Raw genomic sequence first — 21,761 nt, 5'->3', positions numbered from 1 at the left:
GGAAAGATCCCTCCCAATCCACTCCTAATTGGATCTGGGGGAGGCCTGATTGCATCGCCGCACATAATATTCGAAAATTCACCCCCTGCTGTGCTCGCTGCCCACAGGTGCACGCAGCCAACAAATTTTATAAAATGCGCTCACGTTATAAAATTGCCGCATCCATGTGTGCATGCGCTTATTTTAAAATCTACCCCTTAGTGAATCAGGTACTTAGCCAGCTAGCTACCCATCCCACACCAAAGTCTCCCTTATCCTGCATTCGTGCATAGAGGAAACTGGTCCATTGTGATGGGTTTGAATGTGTTTCTGTCCCCTTTTCCTTTATTTTTAAATTTGGAAGAAAGACTGGTTGGGAATTTCAGTGCGGCCCTGGTTCTTATTTTGGCTATTTGATTCCTCTTCGTGATCACACTGCCCGCTCTGTGGAGATTAACATGCCACACAACATTTTTATTAGTGTAGTTATGCCTTGGGCTTGAAAAGGTTGGGGGTACGCAGAAGTAGAGCTATGGCCTCCAGAACTGAACGCAGCATTCGAGGTGCAGTCTTGCTAGTTATATGTCCTCCTTTTTCATTCTGCTGATACTTTTCCTTTTGCACCTGAGTATCCCATTTACCGTGTTGCTTTATTACATTTACTGGCAAACTTCAGGTAATCTGAGATAATTACTCTGAAGTCCCTTTCCTGTTTGCCTCAGGGATCAATCCTGGGATCAATACAACAGTTTTGTGAGTGATATAGCAGAGGAAAAAGTGAGCCTTTTTGCGGATATGACACAGATCTGCAACACAATGGACATCCCTGAGGGAGGAGTCAGAACGGGAAGTGATTAAAACATTTTTGAAGTGGGTTAATTCTTGGCAGTAAAGATTCAATGCCAACATGTGAAGAGTCGTGCATTTGGTTGCAGAAATCTGCAGAAGCAACAAGAGCTGATGTGCACCCATCTGGAGAGACACCTTAAAGGTAAACAATATTGGAAGATCTCAAAGTAGCAAAACAAGGTGATAAGGCAGTGGCCAAAGCCAGAAGGATGCTGGAGGGCATAGGGGATGCATAACCAGCAAAAAAAAAAAAAAAAAGGTGATCTGCCTCTTTACAGGTCATTGGAGAGGACATACATAGAGTACTGTGTTCAGTTCTGGAGGCCATACTTGAAAAACAAGACAGAGGCTAGAGAAAAGCAACAAAACTGGTGTGGGGTTTGTGTCAGAAATCATACAAGATGAAGATCCAAATATGTGTGTGTGTATGTATATATATATATATATGCAGATAAAGGTGAGCCGGTTGATAGAGTGTATTTAGATTTTCCAAAAGCATTTGACAGTTCCTAATAAGAGACTCCTCAGGAAATTGGGAGGTTATGGAATAAGAGGCAGTGTTGTATTGTGGATTGGTAATTGGATCAAAGACAGCAAACAAATTAGGACTTGATGGCCAGTTTTCAAAATTAAGAAAGTGCACTAGTTGAGTGCCCAAGGGTCTGTACTGGGACCTGTGCTATTTATCGTATTTATAAATGCTCTGGAAAAAGGAACAGCAAGTGAGATAAGCAAATTTGCAGATACCACAACATTTTTGAGTCATTAAAACAGTGGATTGTGAGGAACTGTAAGAAGGACTTTGTGACACTAGGAGAGACTAGGCATCTAAATGGCAGATGCATTAGACAAGTGCAAAGTGATGCACATAAGGGAAACATAATCTCAAGTACAGGTAGACAATACTGAGGTCCGTGTTAGGAGTCACCACACAGGAAAAGTATCTGAGTCCTTGGACTCCTTGGCTCAGTGTGTGGCAGTGGTCAAAAAGCCAAATAGAATGTTAGGAATTATTTGGAAAGGGATAGAGAACAAAACTGAGAATATCATAATGCCTTTGTGTAGTCCATGGTGCAACTGCACCTTGAGTACTGTGTGCAGCTCTGGTCACCCCACTTCAAAAAAGACTTAGTTGATATAGAAGAGATATTGAGAAGGGTGATAAAGGGGATAGATAAGCTCCTGTATGGACAAAAGCTAAACAGATTAGGGCTCTGTAGTTTTGAAAAGAGCCTGAGAGGGGATATGATTGAGATTTACAATATCATGAGTGGAGTAGAACAATAGGGAACGGTAATTTACCCTTTCAGATAACACTAGGACTAGCAGATACTCCATGAAGCTAACAATCAGCACATTTAAAACAAAATGTAGGAAGTATTTTTTCACCCCGGCACACAATAAAGCTATGGAATATGTTGCCCGAGGATATGGTCTAAGCAACTAACATAGTTGGGGGTTCAAAAGAGAGTTAGACAAGTTCCTGAAGGAAAAGTCTGTCCACCGTTATTAGCTAACCAGGCAGACTCTGGAAAGCTGGTGTTTATCTCTGAGAGTAAGAAATAGATCAACTAATGGGGATCTGCTGGGTACTTTTGACCCGGACTGGCCACTATCAGTCAGGATGCTGGGCTCAACGGACCTTGTTCTGACACAGCATGGCTGCTATTATGTTTTTAGAATAAAGACAAGATGAGGCATATAATATCTGAAAGGTATTAACAATGTTCAAGATGCACATTTTTTTCAGTGGAAAGGAAGTTCTAGAAATAAGGAGTCAAAATATGAAGCTTCAAGGGGGTAGTCTCAGGACCAACATCAGAAAATATTTTTTTTCCCTTCCAGTCCTTGTGCAATGTCATTTAATAGTTCCTTTGCAATGTCATTAATGTCACACATATCTCTCTCTGGTGTAATTGATTATATCTGCAGAGATCTCGGTAGTCAGCTCTTACAATCTTCACCTTTTTTTTTCTTACTGGTCTAGTGTTCTGTAGGTCACTTTCTGCTGCTTCGACCTATGCATGTCTGAGAGGGGCGTGGGGAAGGACATCTTCTCCCTAAGGACATCTTCTTTTGCCAGCGGTCAGTTGTAGTCTATTCAAGATTGTCTAAATGAATAAGTATTAATTAGTAAAAGCTTAGTCAATGAAGGATATGGACAGAGGAAAGTGTCACAAGATTTGATAAAGTGAGACCTCATTGGAACTGTGCTACAATTATTACTGCTTCAGTCACCATGTCACAAACTGATTAATTTCCCTTCTAACATGCCCCCTTAAGGTCTTACAGTGGCCTGGTGTAAGAGAGAGGAGGTGCAGAGACCTTGTTCATGAGCTTTTTCGGCAACAATCACAGTACAGGGAAAGATCAATTGTATATCCATCCAATATAGAAGGCTAGTTGTCTGAAAGTACTTTATTGTAAAGGGCTCATATTGCTTTAAACAGTCCAGCTGGTCTCTGCTCATCAAAAGCTGCTGACAAGGCATGCAACAGAATTCTCAGATTTGTAGGAATCTAACAGGGCCACAATATGAACAGTCCTGCTATGGCCCCAGGAGCTTGACTAAAACCACTAGCTCATGTTATATAGCCCACCTTTAAGTTCCTACTGATCTAAACTGGTTTTGAACCAGTAACATTTATTTATTTATTTATTTATATAAAATCTTTTCTATACCGTCGTTAAGCAGTTGCCATCACAACGGTTCACAATAGGGCACATAACTATATGTTGTAAATAGTGTCTAGAATTCTAACAATTACACAGGTGCCATCAAAATACTGTAACAGTTTCATCATAACTATTATATGGTGGGTGTTATAAGTCGTGTCCAGTTTTCTCTGTCTACCTGTAAGAAATTTCTACTTAATAATGAAAAAAAAGATTTAGAATATACAAAAAATAGAAACACATGCATTAAGATGAACAGGTGTGAGTGTGGGGGTTTAGCTGACCGTAACCAACACTTCCCTGTTTTCTCCCCTTAATTCTCTTTGTTGTATGCCTGCTTAAATAGCCATGTTTTTAGACTTTTTCTGAAGGTTTTGATGTTTCCTTGCAATCTGATTTCCAAAGGCATATTATTCCATATTGGGGGTCCTGCTAGGGATAGGGCCCTATTCCTTACTTGAGTTAATCATACAGGTGAAGAGCCTTGCAATGTCATGATAAGTCCCTTGAGCCGTCCATAGTTAACAATCAAATGGCTTCCACTCCTGTTCTTTCTAGTTGGATTAATTTCTGAGAAAAAAAAAAAAATCAGTGTTTGAAAGTTTTCATAGGTCTGCCTTGCAAGTTTTACTACCTGTGGTCTAAGTAAGTCTAAAAGTACTATAATACCAGGGACACTTTAGCACACAAAATAAAGCATGCACAGCATAAGAGCAATGCATCTCCCTAGAGTGCAGCCATTAATGTTAAATTTACTGGATCGGTAGAATCAAAAAGACTCTCTGGCAGAAGGTTTGATTCAGGCAATTGACCCAATCACAAACAAAAACCGGTTAAGAACCATTATGTATTCTTAAATTGAAACTGAACGTAAACAGTTGCTTTTTCACTTAATAGCATAAAAGATTATTTGTTGTTTTCTTTCCACAAACACTTTCACTGCTTCTGTTCTTTCTGTAGAGATGCATTTTTTTATGGCAGTGCTCATGAAGCATGTTTCTGTAGCAGATTTACAATGTGTATTGTATCTCTCATAATCTCATCCAACTGTAAAATCTCAGCAATGATTTTTTTTTTGCTTTTTTGATGAAATTAACAGGCTTATTCTATAAGCCTCTGCACATGAGAAGTATCACATGACTCTCTCAGTCTTCAAAGTCTCAGAAGCCATATCAGTTGTGGATTTGCAGGTTTCTGGAAGCATCTGTTTATGATGTCATTTGAAAAGCACTACCAATATACAGCAGCAGCCGTATTTTTCTATTTCCAGCACACAAATATAGAAATTTAAAGCAGCATGGTACTTCAGAGATGCTTCACCATATATCTTCCAATTACACTGCTAAGAAGAAGCCATTTGTAACACAGCAAAGAAGGGTGCTCAAGGAAATTCGATTACTACAGGATTATTTATCTTTCAGGAATGTAGTTAAAACATTGAAATCTTCTGCTCCGTGCGCAGCAGCAGCCAAGAAAGCAAATAGAATGCTAGGAATTATTAAGAAAGGAATACAGAATAAACCAGAGAATATCATAATGCCTCATCTTGAGTATTATGTGCAGTTCTGGTCACCACATCTCAAAAAAGATATAGCAGAATTAGAAAAGGTACAGAGAAGGGCAACCAAAATGATAAAGGGGATGGAATGATTCCCCTATGAGGAAAGGCTAAAAATGTTTGGACTCCTCAGCTTGGAGAAGAGATGGCTGAGGGAGAGATACGAGAGGTTTATAAAATGATGAGTGGAATGGAACGGGTAAATGTTAATCAGTTGTTTACTCTTTCAAAAAAGTACAAAGACCAGGGGACACACAATGAAGTTACTAGAAAATAGTTTAAAACTAATAAGAGAAAATATTTTTTTACTCAAAGCTTAATTAAGCTCTGAAATTCGTTGCCAGCGGATGTGATTAAAGCTATTAGTGTAGCTGCATTTAAAATTGGTTTGGAGGAAAAGAACATAAACCTCTATTTAAGGTGGAGTTGCAGATATCCACTGCTTATTCTTGGGATAAGCAGCTTGGAATCTATCTGACCCTTGGGATCCTGCTAAGTACTTGTGACCTGGATTGGCCAATGTTGGAAACAGGATGCTGGACTTGATGGACCCTTGGTCTGACCCAGTGTGGCAAGTCTTATGTTTCTATGGTTGTTTAAGAAAGCATTTGGTTAAGCTTTAAGTATTTTTGTGGTTCAGTAATCTTATTTATTGTTTAGTTTATATTTTATGAATGTAATGATTTTGATATTTATTCCTGGTATGTTCTGGTATTCTTTATTGGTATTTTGATCTTATAATTAAACATAGAAACATGATGGCAGAAAAAGACCATTACAGCCTATCCAATCTGCCCATCCTTATCAGTTACTTAGCTTTATGATCCCTATTTATGCATTGCTGCTTTATATTAAATGTCTGATTTTATGTTTTTGTTGGCTGTTGTCATTCTTTTTACAGAAGTAGTTTGGCTGTCATGTTAGTCCACTTGAATGCGTAGCAATAAAAGGTTAACAAGTAAAAACAATATCTATCTATCTATATAAATAATTATACCTTTGTATTGAACTAACAATATATTTCTTGACTAAATTTTGAGAGCTAATACCCTCTTCTATAGGTCAGAATTTGAAGGTGAAAAGTTTACATGTGTAAAAATTAGCGCATATATACATAAATAGCATAAACTCACATTTGAATTAAATTTTTTTGTTCATATGTCTGATTACCGGCCTAGCATTGTGACTAGACGAGTTAGAAATATTTTAAATAAATACATTTTAAAATAAATACTTGCGTACGTGCTATTTTATAACACCAAACAAACACATGTAAAAAAGGGGTAGTTGAGGGGTATTCTGGAGCAGGGCCAACAATAGCTACACCTTTTGCAGGGGTGCTATTGGAGCAATAGTGCGTGTTGCGACCGCAACTGCAGTGAGCAAAAACGCACTGCCATGATGCAGCAGGGTGCATACTATTGCTCCTCGCCCCTTTTCTAACCAGGACTCTTCATTCCTCTATAAATATAGCAGAATGAAAAATCCTACAGCAAGCCGGGTAAGTAGCACTTTAACCAGCTATCATTCAGGCCGATACAGTGCAGTGCGCGTTTTCGACACGCTATTAAGGGGTAAAGGTAGCGCGTGGAAAACGCGCACTGTACTGTATCGGCCTGAATGATAGCTGGTTAAAGTGCTACTTACCCTGCAAAAAGTGTAGCTATTTCTGGCACTACTGTGGGTGATAATGTGTAAAACATTATCATCCGCAGCACAACTGGCTCCCAAATTTTTGTAGTCCTGCTCAAACCCCTCCCCTTTCCCTCATTTAAATTATATCGCCGAGATGCGGTTACCACGTGCATTAGGGTGTTATCGCATGTGATAAGGCCCTAAGGCACGCGATAATGACCCATTGTGTTTTGAAAAATGACTCTCTAAGTAAGTTATTTGGCTAAGTAGCACTTTTTGAGACGTATCTGGCTATGAGAAGGCTGCTTATTCAGTAAGGGGTAATAGCACGTCGAAAACGCGCGTCCAACCCCCCACCCCAAAACTAATAGCGCCCGCAACATGCAAAAGCATGTTGATGGCCCTATTAGTTATTCCTGCGCGATTCAGTAAGTAAAATGTGCAGCCAAGTCGCACATTTTACTTTCAGAAATTAACGCCTAGCCAAAGGTAGGCATTAATTTCTACCGGCACCGGGAAAGTGCTTTTCTGTACACCCTCCGACTTAATATCATGGCGATATTAAGCCGGAGGTTTCAAAAGTTAAAAATTAAAAAAAAAATTTTTTAATTGGCTCACGGGTTGAAAACCGAAGGCTTAATTTTGCCGGCATCCGGTTTCCGAACCCGTGGCTGTCAGCAGGTTTGGGAACCAACGCTGGCAAAATTGCGCGTCGGCTGTCAAACTCGCTGATAGCCGTCGCTCCTGTCAAAAAAGGCACTAGGGATGCACTAGTGTCTCTAGCGCCTCTTTTTACCGTGGGCCCTAATTTGAATAATTTATTTTAGTGAATCGCGCGCACAGGAGAGTGGCTCTCCCATGAACTTTACTGTATCGGCCTGCTACTTGGCCAGATAAGTAGTGCTTTTTTTATACTTATCTGGCTAAGTTAATTCTATATTCATGCATATCTTTACAATGTTGCAAGGTAGATTTATGTGTATATGATATGCACAGGTTATAAAATACTAGGGTAGATCTGTGTGCAGACATATGCAGACATATGGGTTTGCATGTATTTATTTGAAAGTTATCTTCCCTATGAGCAAAAGATGACATTACAAGCAAATACAGAGTGTAGTGTGGCTGCCATTAGTAAATCATAAAAGGCATTCCAATAATACCTTATTAAAAATGTGTATTGCATTTCCCACAAGTCTACACTGCAAGTAGCAGATTTTATTTTCTTAAAACAAAGTGCATACTGTTCATCAGTGAAGTCCAACACCAACTCGGGCTTCCAATTTGTGAGCACTGGTCCAAAATCAATGCTGGGTTTCAAATCAAGTAATTGGAGATAAAAGTATGAAACAGAGTGATGAGTAGGGTCATGTATATCAAACATGTCCGACAGTAATGCTCTATTATGCTCACCCCAATCTGTTACCTTCAGAGAGTGAATATAACTTCTAGTTTGTAAATAAGCAAAATAATGTTTGTTCTGTAGGCCATATTTAGTCACCATCTCTGGGAAATATTTTAGCCCACCCTCTTCAGTTAAAAATTGCAATATCACTTTCAACCCCTTTTCAACCCAACTGATAAAAACCATATCATAGGTACCTGGGAGGAAAGTCTTATTTCCGGTCAAAGGCAAGAATTGAGAAATATTATCCTTTAACTACAAAGAGGAACAAAAATGCCTCCAGCAGAGGAATTACTAACAAGGTATTCCTTAAACGTTGTGGGATCATCTTCCATGAAGAATGTAAAAGATATACCCCAAATTAGTCCAAGGAGGAACTTCTCTCTCCCATTCAATTGGAGTATAAAAATTGGTTCCTAGTAACTAGTCTGCTACGTGATGTAAATTTCAAGCCGCATTATAAAGTTTCAAATCAGCTAACCCCAAGCCTCCATACTCCCATTTGCGCATTAGTTTGACACATGCCACCCTTGGTTTCTTATTCTTCCACAGATAGTTCTGTATTTGTCTTCCTATCTGTTTTAAATTCTGTCACGTCAAATAACAAGGTACAGTTTGAATCACATATAACCATTTAGGTAAAATGATCATTTAAAAAAGATTTCCCCTGCTCACTGAGGATAATGGGAAGTCCTTTCATGCTTTTAACATATTATCAGTAGAAGCCAACATCTTCTGAAAGTTTATCCTATACAGCTGCGCCGGATCTCTATGCAAAGAAATACCAAACTAAGTGAAAGAATCTTGTACCCATTGCATAGGAAAGGTTTCCCCCCAAGTGGCACATAGTGCATCATCTGTCGGCAATGCCTCATACTTGTCTAATTTAAAACCCTTGTGCTTTCATACTGGAGTTCATGTCAACTTGACAAATCTTATGCAAAACAGAATGTTCGGTTCATGGATCGCCAATTTGATGACCAGAACCCTGCAGTTGATACGAACAGTTCAGACTGCTTTCCCAGCTCATTTTCCTTCAGTACTCAGATTCCATCCTGCTCTCTCAGTCTGCAGCTTCCCCATATCTCCCAACCTGGATTGGAAGAAATCTTGCACTTCAGTGGCTGAGTCAAACAATTGGACTGTATTTTGGTAGGTCACCTTCAGCTTGGCGGGCTACTAGAGAACAAAGCGAATCTGATGACGAACTAGTTCTGAGCAGATAGTCGCAAAACATTTCCGTTTGGCTGACACTGCCATGAGTAATCAGAAAAAATTAAAATGCGGTGACCTTCATATTCCAGGGTTCTTACCCGCCAGTACTGCTGCAAAATGTCTGTCTTATTTTTTAAATGTAAGAATTTTGCAATGGCAGGTCGAGGTCTCCCTTGATTTCCAGGACGTACCTCCAAACGATGTGCTGTCTCGATTTGAAAAGCCTCTGAGGCATCGGAGAAAGAAAAAACTTTCATGAGCCAGGTTTCCAGGAGGCCTCTGAGATCTCTATCATTGACCTCCTCAAACCAATAAATCTTAAATTGCTCCCTTGAAAGCGGTTCTTGAGGTCTTCTAATTTTGCCTCTGTTTTTGCTGCATCCGCTTTGGTCACCGCCATTTCGCACTCAAGCACGTGCTTATCCAGGCCAGCAACACGGTCTTCCACATCTACAATGTGCTTGGTGTGGTCGGTGAGGATCCCCTGCAGCTCATCAAAAAGTGAATGGATTCTCTCCAAATTTACATCCATCGCTGTTAGCATTATTGATGCATTGTCCCCTGCTTTCCCTTTTGGGGCCTGCAGTGATGGAGGGTTACTAACACTGTCCACCATCTTACTCATCGCCAGCTTTCCCTTCTCTTTGCAAATCACTTTTGAAGCCATCAGTCGCCGCAGAACACAGGAAAAGAGACCGGGTTCGCATCTCCGCTATCCCCTCTCACTCATAATGATGAAAAAATCTAAATTTAAGGCAATAAATGGGCCGATGTGATGTGATACAGGGAGTTGGGCCCCGAAGCAGCAGACAGACACGTCTTTCCACTCTCACCGCAATCACGTGACCTCCTCAAAACTCCTTATATAAAGCAGACAACCATAATGATGTTATCACAAAGTTCATATTCAATCGGATTCTGCAGTCTCTGTATCCAGTACTTGGAGATTATTTTAACTAATGCCTGTTTTATCCTTAGATAAGTTCATAAAAAATCGGCACTAATATTATATTTGCCACACAACATATCAAAAGAATGTATTGCAGAGGGAGACCAAAGTAGCCAGACAAAACAAGACCCAACTCTTCCCAACCAGCAACATCTGCAAAAAAGTTATGAATGGAAATGAACAAATTATTATGATTCAGGGACACAGGAGATAGTCTCTCTTACAATGCCCAGCTTTGTCTGAACCACATACCATATGGACAATGTATGCAAAACTAGGGATGTGAATCGTGATTTCTGACGATTGAAAATATCGTATGATATTTTCAAAGTCATCAGAAATCGGGGGCTCCCCAAAACCAATAGGAAATCCCCACGAAATTGTTTGTGGGGTTCTCTTATTGTTTTGGGGGAGGGCGGGAAAAACAGCACACAAAAACAATCCCTAAACCCACCCCGACCCTTTAAAACATCTCCCTTAGCTTCCCCCACCCTCCTGACCCCTCCCCCCCCAAAAAAAAAACATTTTAAAATTACCTGAGGGTCCCGGAGCGATCTCCCGCTCTCGGGCCATCGGCTGCCACTAATAAAAATGGCGCCAATGGCCCTTTGCCCTTACCATGTGACAGGGTATCCGTGCCATTGGCCGGCCCCTGTCACATGTTCAGAGCAAGCTCCAGTTTCTGCTCAGAGTTCTGGTTCCAGTTTCCACCAACATGCCGGGAGTCCTCTCCTGTCCATGGGTACCGGTATGGCTAGGGAATCTGACATGGTATGGCTAGGGTATGGCTAGGGAATGACACGGTATGGCTAGGGAATCTGACATCTCCTCTCCTCTTCCTCTCTCATACTTTTCACTCAGTGCTCCCTCTCCTCTTCCTCTCTCATAATTTTCACTCAGTGCTCCCATGCTCTATTTTCTCTCGTTACTTCCATATGTTATTTAATTTTTAATCCATTTTTTGTTTTCCTGTAAGGCATCTGGTAAAGATGAACAATTCAAACTCTGTCTTCTATTATTGTTCCAACAGGTTTTCATGTTTTTGATGTTCTTTGTTACATGTAATGCTTTTTCAAGCAAGTTTTAATTGTTCAATGTAAACCGATTTGATTTGCATCTAATGCAAGAAGACCGGTATATAAAAACCAAAAATAAATAAATAAAATAAATTGTGGCACACAGAAGACTGCCTTCTCAGTTCATTCAGGTGCCCAAGTCCTTCATACTGAGAATCAGACTATAGAATGTTTTTAGGCTGATAGCCATGCCTCACCAGGATCAGGTCTTCTCATAACTGGTTTAATTGGGAATGCAGAATAAAATGGTTGATATAATCCATCAAAGACCAAATACCAGACCAAAACAACAGCCAGTAAGTGCCATAAGTAAATTTGAAAAGAACAAAGTTCTCTTTGACTCTATCTTCAAAGGAGCATGAAACCATTATATCACTATCAGGACTTAGTGTGCCTTAATTAGAGTTAGTTATTATTCAGGCCTTCATGACGATTACTGTAATTCTTTACATGTGGTCTTGCCAAAATATTGTCTGATGGCTTTACAAATGTTACAAAATTCTGTTGCCTGCTTAATGTTTTCTTGTCCAGTTCGCAATTAACATTACTCCTGTTCTAATGTGGCATCACTGACAACCCGTTATTCAGCGAATTAATCCTAAAATTATTAATGCTAATTTTTAAAGCGTACCAAGGTATGGCTCCATTCTGTTTACTGGATAGTATTATAAAGGTATTCTCCACTCTGTATATTGTGATCTGCTGATAAAAAAAAAAAAAAAAAAATTTGCTTGTAGTTCCATTGTTTAAAGAATTACATCTTCAATCTGTCCCCCTTGCAGGGCATTCTCAGTGGCCGATCTGATACTTTGGACTCCATGCTTTCCATTGAGACTTCATGAAATCAATGACTACATGGTCTTTCCTAAAAAGATTAAAGCCTTCCTTTTTAGAATGGCATTTGATTATTCTTATTGCTTTTTACTTGAGTAAAAGGCTTTTGAAAATTGCTATGATAGTATGTGACATTTATGCGCATAGCTCCTTTGAAAATTCACCTGGTTATGTTTTATGTTTTGAAATGTCATTTTAGATATTATGTATGTGTAACTGAACCATCTAGGCGGTATACCCAAATAAATAAATTGTGTGTGTAGTTTTGTCAACATTTATTTTTAAAGCAGATTTATGTGTATAAGTCTGCTTTAAAAATTGGTGTAACTTATGTGCATATTTGCCGGCTAACTTATGTGCAGTGTTACAAAACCACCCCTACAGAATATGATGGCAGATGAGAAACATAAGGCACATCTGGTTTGTTTAATTTGCCTTCTTTTACAATGCCTCTCTGGTTTTCCTTTCACTTCTTTGAGACTAAGGAATGTCTGTGCTTATCCCAGGCCTTCTTAACTTGTTACCCTTTTTGTCTCCCCTATTTCCCTTGGTAGACTGTCCAATGCATCCACAACCCTTTCTGTGAAGAAATATATTTTTTATTTAAAATGTATAACTAACCACATCATTAAATAAATCCATCAAAACTACAAGTTACAGCAAGAATAAGAGAGTAATCATCTGAGATCACATCCACCATTCGTTCATCCACTTTCACATCATATGGTTACTCAGTGCCACATATTACACATTGCTTACTCACCCTTGCAAATTATTCATAGTCATCAAACACAGACGCCAAAGAGTCCTTCAGCACCTGTGGTAACTTGTCATCAGACCTAGACTAGATGTTGATAGATGCTGTCTTCCATAGGTACTTTTCTTACTGAAACATCAGCTTTTCATAAATCATACACCATTTCATCATCTGTTCACAAGAGGCCAAGAAGGCAAAATGAAGTTTTGACCAAGTGCAAAGCAATATATACAAAGTTTCTTTTATTTACAGTAAAATGATCAAAACCATTCACAGTGTTAAGCAGCAAAATTCTAGCATTCAAAGGGATCATTTTATCAACCATATAGCCAATTCTAAGACTTTGCTCCAAAATGTTCACAATTTTTAACACAAAAATTTAATGTTATAAGGGACCTTCATATCATCCCCACACTTTGACATCTTTCAGAGCCTTTCCTAATGCTCTATCGATGAATCAAAGGGGTATTCCTTTTAATCATTGGTCCAGCATTTTTAACAATTTTTTTGAAATATTTTTGCAAGAAACTTTTAAATATTTAAAAAATGCACTACTTCCCCCGTTTCGTTGAAGTTAATTCATGCATGTGAATGGTTTTGATCATTTTACTGTAAATAAAAACAACTTTGTATTTATTGCTTTACACTTGGTCAAAAATTCATGCATGAATTTACTTCAATGAAATGGGGAAGTAGTGCACTTTTTAAATATTTAAAAGTTTCTTGCAAAAATATTTCAAAAAAATTGTTAAAAATGCTGGACCAATGATTAAAAGGAATACCCCTTTCATTCATTGATAGAGCATTATGTAAGGCTCTGAAAGATGTCAAAGCGAGGGGATGATATGAAGGTCCCTTATAACATTACTTTAAATTGTGATGGATATGTTTTTTGTGTGCAATTGTCAATTTGTATTACCCATTAAGGCTTTTTTCTATATTATTGTACTTTCACAATTTTTGACACGGCAGAAAAGAATGCAGCAATGTAGCTATTGCAGGGGATCTGCAACTTTTCAAAACAGAAGAGCCATTTCACTGTATTTTGTTTTTTGTCAAAAATATTTTGAGAACTGCAACTCTGTCAGAATTCAGCACATTTATGTAAATCTCCCCAGCAGTCACTCTGTTTCTCTCTATTTTCCCTATCTCTAGCATTTTCTCTCACAATGTCTCAGCAATCTCATTCTCTCTCAATCCCCCATCGGATATCCCCAGCAGCTACTCTCTCTCTGTCTTCCCCATCCACAGCAGTCTCTCAATATCCCTCATCCCTAGCAGTCAGTCTTTTTCTTTCTCTTTCTCTACCCTCCTTAATCCCCAGTAGTCACTTTCTCTCTATCCTCATCACCAACAGTCACTCTCTCTTTCCTCTATGTTCTCCTTATCCCCAGCAGTCGCTCTCCTTACTCACTTCAATCCTACCATTCCCAGCAGTCATGCTCTCATTCCCCCCATTCCCAACAGTCACTCTCTCTGAAACCCTCCTTATCCCCAGCAGTCGCTCTCCTTACTCACTTCAATCCTACCATTCCCAGCAGTCACGCTCTCATTCCCCCCATTCACAGCAGTCACTCTCTCTAAAACCCTCCTTATCCCCAGCAGTCACTCTCCTTACTTCAATCCTACCATTCCCAGCAGTCACGCTCTCATTCCCCCCATTCACAGCAGTCACTCTCTCTGAAACCCTCCTTATCCCCAGCAGTCACTCTCCTTACTCACTTCAATCCTACCATTCCCAGCAGTCACGCTCTCATTCCCCCCCATTCACAGCAGTCACTCTCTCTGAAACCCTCCTTATCCCCAGCAGTCACTCTCCTTACTCACTTCAATCCTACCATTCCCAGCAGTCACGCTCTCATTCCCCCCCATTCCCAGCAGTCACTGTCTCTCTGAAACCCTCCTTATCCCCAGCAGTCACTCACTTGCATCGCCCATTCCTTGTAGTCACTGGGGGGAAGCCGATTGCAAAAGCAAGGGCTCCACCTTAACCAGGGTGGAACTAGGTTACTAGCACAACCTTTAAAAAGAGGATAGAGCAGCTTTTAAACTAGAATATGGGGGGAAATTGACAGTCACTCAGCAGCGCAAGGTTCTGAGGTAAGTATTTTTAAAGGATACTAAAGAAACTGGTGAGCTAGAGCATCCAGATAGAGAGGTTCTAATAAAAGAAAAAGTAGTCCATATGCCTGTAAGTAAAGAACAGCTTGAGTTCAAAGATTCCAAATCATGCCTGTTAACTGCTAGAAACGTTGCATATACAAATAAAAAAAATACCTTGAAATATCTGTATGCTAAATGCCAGAAGTCTAAAAAGTAAAACGGGAGAGTTAGAATGTATAGCACTGAATGAAGAGATAAACATAATTGGCATCTCAAAGACCTGGTGGAAGTAGGATAACCAATAAGACAGTGCTATACCAGGGTACAAATTATATCGCAATGATAGGGTGAATCAATTTGGTGAAGGTATGGCATTTTACGTTAGGGATGGCATAGAGTCCAACAGGATAAAGATCCTGCAGGAGACTGAATGCACAGTAGAATCTTTATGGGTAGAGTCTGTGTGTGATGGGGAAGAGTGTAGCGGTGGGGATATATTACCATTCACCTGGCCAAAATGAACAGATGGACCATGAAATGCTAACAGAAATTACTTAGGGAGTAGAGGAATAGCTAAGTGGTTACAGCAGTGGCCTGTAAAAAAACGGAAGGGACGTTTCAAATCCATTTTATCCTCCATTGCCTCAGGTGCAAACTTATAGCCTGATTTACTAAAGCTATTTTTCTCATTTTGTGTCTATAGGAAAAATGTTCAGTAAATGTAAGCCCTCTGGGGATAGGAAAATAACTACAGTATCTGAATGTAATCTGCTTTGAAGTGCCAAAAGGCAGAATATAAATAAAGTAAAATAAGTTGGTGTAGCTGGGTTTAAAAAATGATTGGGTAAGTTCTTGGAGAAGAAGTCCATTACCTGCTATTAATTAAGTTGACTTAGAAAATAGCCACTGCTATTACTAGCAACAGTAACATGGGATAGACTTAGTTTTTGGGAACTTGCCAGGTTCTTATGGCCTGGATTGGCCACTGTTGGAGACAGGATGCTGGGCTTGATGGAGCCTTGGTCTGACCCAGTATGGCATGTTCTTATGTTCTTAAGTAAGCTAACAAATTTGGTAGCCCAGTAATAATGGGAGATTTCAATTACCCCAATAATGACTGGGTTAATGTTACATCAGGGCATGTTGGAGAGGTAAAGTTTCTAGATGAAATAAATGACTGGTTCATGTAGCTGTTGGTCTGGGAACCAACAAGAAGGAGGAGCCATTTTAGACCTAATTCTTAGTGGAACACAAGATTTGGTATGAGTGGTAACAGTATTTATTTTTATTTTATTTTATTTTATAGGCTTTTATATACCGAAGTTTAACTAGATGCCTTCACTCCAGTTTACAGGCAAAACAACATATTACAATTTGAGAAGCAACTGCTAGAAACAATATATTACAAGTTATGGAACAACAAGTAATGGAACAACTGATAGAGCAACGTAATACAAGATATGGAACATAGTTCAAGTTAAGTAGCAGCTGGTAAAACCGTGTAACAAGGAAAGTAAAATATGTAGTCTGATTATGACACCGGTAGCGAGTTGTTTATAGCCAACTTCAGTAGTAGAAGCCACTCAATAATGTTGATCATAAAGTGATCAAATTTGACCTAATGTTGGGAGAGAGGATATTAAGTAAATCTACTGCTCTAGCATTTAACTTTCAAAAGAAGGTCTTTCAAAATAGAAAAAAAAACCTTAAAGGTGCAGCTAAGGTTAATAGTTACATCAGGTGCAGATGTTGTGTAAAAATACCATTTTGGAGTGCAGACCAGATGTATTCTACACATTAAAAAAGGTGGAAGGAAGGCCAAACAACTGCTGATATGGTTAAAAGATGAGGTAAAAGAGGATATTTTAGCCAAAAGTACTTCTTTAAAAAATGGAAAAAGGATCCATGTGACGAAAATAGGAAAAAGCATAAGCATTGGCAAGTTAGATGTAAAACATTGATAAGGCAGACAAAAAAGAATTTGAAAAGAAGCTGGCCGTAGAGGCAAAACCTCATAGTAAAGACTTTTAAAAATACAGTTGTGTTCATGGACCCTTGGGCCGAGGTAGGGTTGATGCAATCTACAGGGAAGAGCCTGCAGAAGTGCAGATCCCCACCCTTGGTAAGCAGATCCAGATGAAGCAGAGGCTCAGCTGGAGTTCAACTCTACCAGCCCATCGGGTTGAGCTTTTGGGTACCGGGGCTGGCAGGTCTTAGGTGGGGCCTCTGGTGATAGTGGAGAGATTTGTTGAGGTATCTGACTTGATAAAAAAGGAGTCTGGGTATATTCAGAGATGGGCTATGGCTAGTGGCATGCAGCACACAAGAATATCCTGAAGTAGGCTGTAGTCAATGGCAGCAGAGGTCAATACCAGATACCTGTCTGAAGGGAAGGTGGGATGGATAGGCAGGGCAGGCAAGCAATGAGTAAAACAGGAGGGCAATGAGAAAGACTCTGAAGAAATGAAGAGGAGGCATGGCTAGTCAGGCCAGCGGCATTCTGCCACATTGGAGGGTGACATCAGCAGCGTCCAAAGCCAGCGGGGACCCAGCCAAGAGGTGAAATTAGCAGTTCATGGGATTAGCCTGCAGACCATCAAATGTAACAGTACATGCCCTTAAGCCCCCCCTTCTTAGGCCTTGAGTTTATGGGGGTACCGGCGACAAACGTCCCCTTATCTTGCACTGGGGTGCTGACCCCATTCTGCCATCTGTGGGTTTCTCAGTTCGGGTGGTAGTTTCCACAACCAAACGATTGGTTCTGCCCCATAGTTCATGCAATTCCTGGGACAAAAACTAAACCTCAGGCAAGGGGGTGGTTACTTTTGAACTGTTTTGGTGGAGGACAGCCCCTACCATGAGGGTAGAGATCTCTATGTCCTACTTAGACTCTTGACTAGGACAACTAGACAGGACTTTTGGATTCCTTTCCCTCCTATTTTCACTTTCTTCCAGAAATTGGGTCTGCAGGATTCATATTTCTTTCTTTATCTTTATCTTTTGTAAGTTACTCAAGTTTTTTCTTAGCAAGTTTGTATTCTTTCTTCAAATAATTTTGTTTGGCTCTCTCTTGTTCAAACTGTTCTTGTAATTGCTTGTAGACTGCCTTAAGGTTGTTTTCCTGAAGGCATTGCAGAGCAGTTTGCATTTCCCCGGATTCCATACTGGGAGTTAAAAGTCTCAGAAGGATAGAAGCCATGATCATCGGGTGAGATGACCCTTCATTTCCATGCAGGATCCAGAACATCCAGGTCCCCAATGGATGAGTTCCGACATGGACCTGTCAAAGTGTGACTGATGTTGCCAGAGCCATGGTAGGCCTAATATAACTGGACTCTCAACCCTGGACAGCATGTGGAAACTAATCACCTCCATTTGTGAAGGGCCAGAGTCACCAGTCCTGGGAGAGGTTCTCTGTAGATGGAGAAGAGCACCAGAGATGGAGACAAGGAGACTGTAGGTATTTGGAATCTATCAACAAGCTCTTGGTGTTTGAAGTTCCCCCTAGAGCCGGAGTCCACCAAGGCCCAGATGGAGAAAACTATGGAAGACTTGTTCCAAAATGACTGGCAGGAGGAATTGGGGCGTTGAGGTGGTAAGCCCTAAGGTCACCCGCCCAACAGACTCTGGGAGTTGTATACTTCCCATCCTCTCAGGGCATTGAGCTAAGACATGGCCTTGGGCTGCACAAAATAAGCAGAGGCCTAGTTGTCTGCATTGGGACTTTTCTTCGGAAGCCAGACAGGAGAGGCCCAATTGCATGGGCACTTCTGGTGGAAGGGTCACAGATGTGTCAATATCCGGTATAAGCGAGGGTTGGAAGGACAATGTCCAGGTAATTTTCCAATGTGTTGAGAGCTCTCTTGGGCTGTCTCTTGTAGGTGCCATTTATTTTCCCCATGAGGTCAATGAGTGCTTCTAGGGAGGTGGGAAGGTATCGCGCAGCAAACTCATCCTTAATTTTAGGTGATAGGCCTCCTAAAAAAAATAGCGAGCAAGCTGTCTCCCTGGCAATTCAGTTCAAAGACTGCTAAAGTTCAGGACACCTGGCACAGCTGAAGTAGATGCGAAGCCATAGATTTTGCTTGCCCTGGTTGCTCAAATGTGTAATGGAATTGATCTATAAGTTGCTGGAGTTCCAATAGAATTGGATCCCCTTTCTCCCAGAAGTGGGAGGCCCAGGCAAGCGCTGCTTCCTCTAGCAGCGAGAGAATGTAAGTAGTTTTGGTTTGTTTATCTAGGAATAATGGGGCATGCAACTGAAAGTACATAAGGCACTGATTTAAGAGTCCCCAACATTTCATGGGGTCCCTGGCATACTGGGGTGGAGCTGGTAACTGTGGTACAGGTCGATGGAGAACTGGAAGCAGTGGTGGAGACAGGGCAGCAGGTGTAGTCAGGGCATCCAGTCATGTAGTGAGATGATCCAGCCAGAAGTTGTTAAGCTGCCTGTTGTTGCTGGAGTTTCTAAGCTATGCCAGAGATAGCCTGCAGTGTGGTCAAGTCTGCCGGATCCATGGCCTCAGCAACCTGTTGCATTCGTGGACTTTTGGGCCGAGGTAGGGTTGATGCAACCTACAGGGTGGAGCCCTGCAGGTCCCCACAGTTGGTAGGCAGACCCAGATGAAGCAGAGACTCAGCTGGAGGTTCACCTCTGCCAGCCCTCATTCCCCTCAGGTTGAGCCTTTGGGTGCCGGGGCCTGCAGGTCTTAAGTGGGGCCTCTGCTGATGGCACAGATATTCATTGAGGTAGCTGAGCTGATTAAAAACTAGGCAAGACATCCAGAAATGGACTGTGGTCAGGGCAGGGAGCAGACAAGAATAACCAGAAGCATGCTATAGTCAATGGCAGGCAGAAGTCAAGTAAGTCCGAAATCAGGCTGAGATCAATACCAGGTATCCATCCAAAGGGAAGGCCAGACAGATTGGCAGGGCAGGCAAGTGAGGAGGAAAAACTGGAGGGCAATGAGGAAGACACTGAAGAGATGAAGGGAAAGACGATGAACTGAAGACAGATGCAGGAACTGAAGACAGACATAGAAACATAGAAATGACAGCAGAAAAAGACCAATCGGCCCATCCAGTCTGCCCAGCAAGCTCCACATTTATTTTCCCAAACGTATCTGTTTCACCAAACACCAAGTTCAGGGCCCTTGTTGGTCACTGATTCAGTTCGCAGGAACTGTTTGATTCAGATGCAGGAACAACTCACACTATTGTCAAATAGAGGAAAGAAGGGGAACCCGTTGCTGAGGCAAGTTAGGTTACATCATTGACCTTGAACCAACATCATCAACAGGGGCCACAGGTCCCTTTAAATAGAGAGTAGAAGCACAGCACCCTAGGCCAGTGGCATCCAGTCATGTGTATGGATGGCATTTGTGGCAGCATGGATGGTAGGGCCAGCAGCATTCCACCACATTGGAGGGCAATGGTGGCAGCTGAAGCTAGCAGGGGCCCAGCCAAGAAGTGAGAATGACATTTTGTGGGGTTAGCTCGCGGACCACCAAACATAACAAATACAGTATATCCAAAGCAGGAAGCCTGTGATGTAGTTGGTTGGACCATTAGATGACTGAGTGGTTAACAGGGAACTTACAGAAGATAAGGCCATAGCAGAAACACTAAAATAATTCTTTGCTTCGATGTTTACTGAAGAGCATGTTGAGAAGATACCCATGCCAGAAACACTATTTAATGATGATGATTTGAAAGAACTGAAACAAATTACGGTGAACCTAGAAGATGTAATACGGCCGATTGACAAACAAAAGAGTAGCAAATCACCTGGACCAGATGGCTTATACCCCAGAGTTCTGAAAGAACTCAAACATGAAATTGCAGATTTATTGCTAGTAATTTGTAACCTATCATTAAAATCATCTGTTATACCTGAAGATTGGAGGGTGGTGATTCCAATCTTTAAAAAGGGCTCCAGGGATGGTCCAAGACACTGTAAACTGATGAGTCTGACTTCAGTGTCAGATAAAATTGTAGACAAAATCACAGAACATATAGAAAGCTATGGTTTAATAGAACAGCATGGATTTATCCAGTGGAAGTCTTGACTCACCGATCTGTACATTTTTGTTGAAGTGATTAATAAATATGTGGATAACGGTGAGCCAGTGGATATAGTGTAATTGGATTTGCAGAAGGCATTTGATAATGTCTCTATGAGAGACTCCTGCGAAAAGTAAAAAGTCATGGGATAGGAGGCAACGTCCTATTGTGGATGGTAAACTGGCTAAAGACAGAGAGTACAACCAATTGGTCAGCTTTTTCAGTGGAAAAATTAACAGTGCAGCAGGGGCCCTTTCTGTCAGCTCGCATGGAGCAATTGCAACAGGAGGTTAATGGGCCTACACCAGGGGTGTCGGGTGTCTCGAGTTCCCCGAAGCCACTGTCCTTTTGTCCCTGTTTGTCTCTTTCAGAAATTTGTAACCAGCCTCTCTTCGTCCCATGTCTTGCTGCTTCCTTCATTCCGGCGCACTTCAGTAGCAAGAAGTTTGGACCACGGGGCACTGTGACTACGGCGTCCTATGTGGTTCAGACTTCTTGCCTGAGCCACACAGGATGCTGTAGTCAGAGCCCCACGGTTCATACTCTTTGCTATTGGCTTTGTGGGGTTTCTATTTCAGTTTCTGTCTGAACATTTCTAGTTGGTTGTCACTTATTCTGTATTTGATGACACAGGTGAGATATTCTGGTAGGGGTCGATTTTT

The sequence above is a fragment of the Rhinatrema bivittatum genome, chromosome 1 (assembly GCF_901001135.1).
Source record: "Rhinatrema bivittatum chromosome 1, aRhiBiv1.1, whole genome shotgun sequence".
NCBI lineage: Eukaryota > Metazoa > Chordata > Amphibia > Gymnophiona > Rhinatrematidae > Rhinatrema > Rhinatrema bivittatum.
This window is presented reverse-complemented; position numbering follows the sequence as displayed.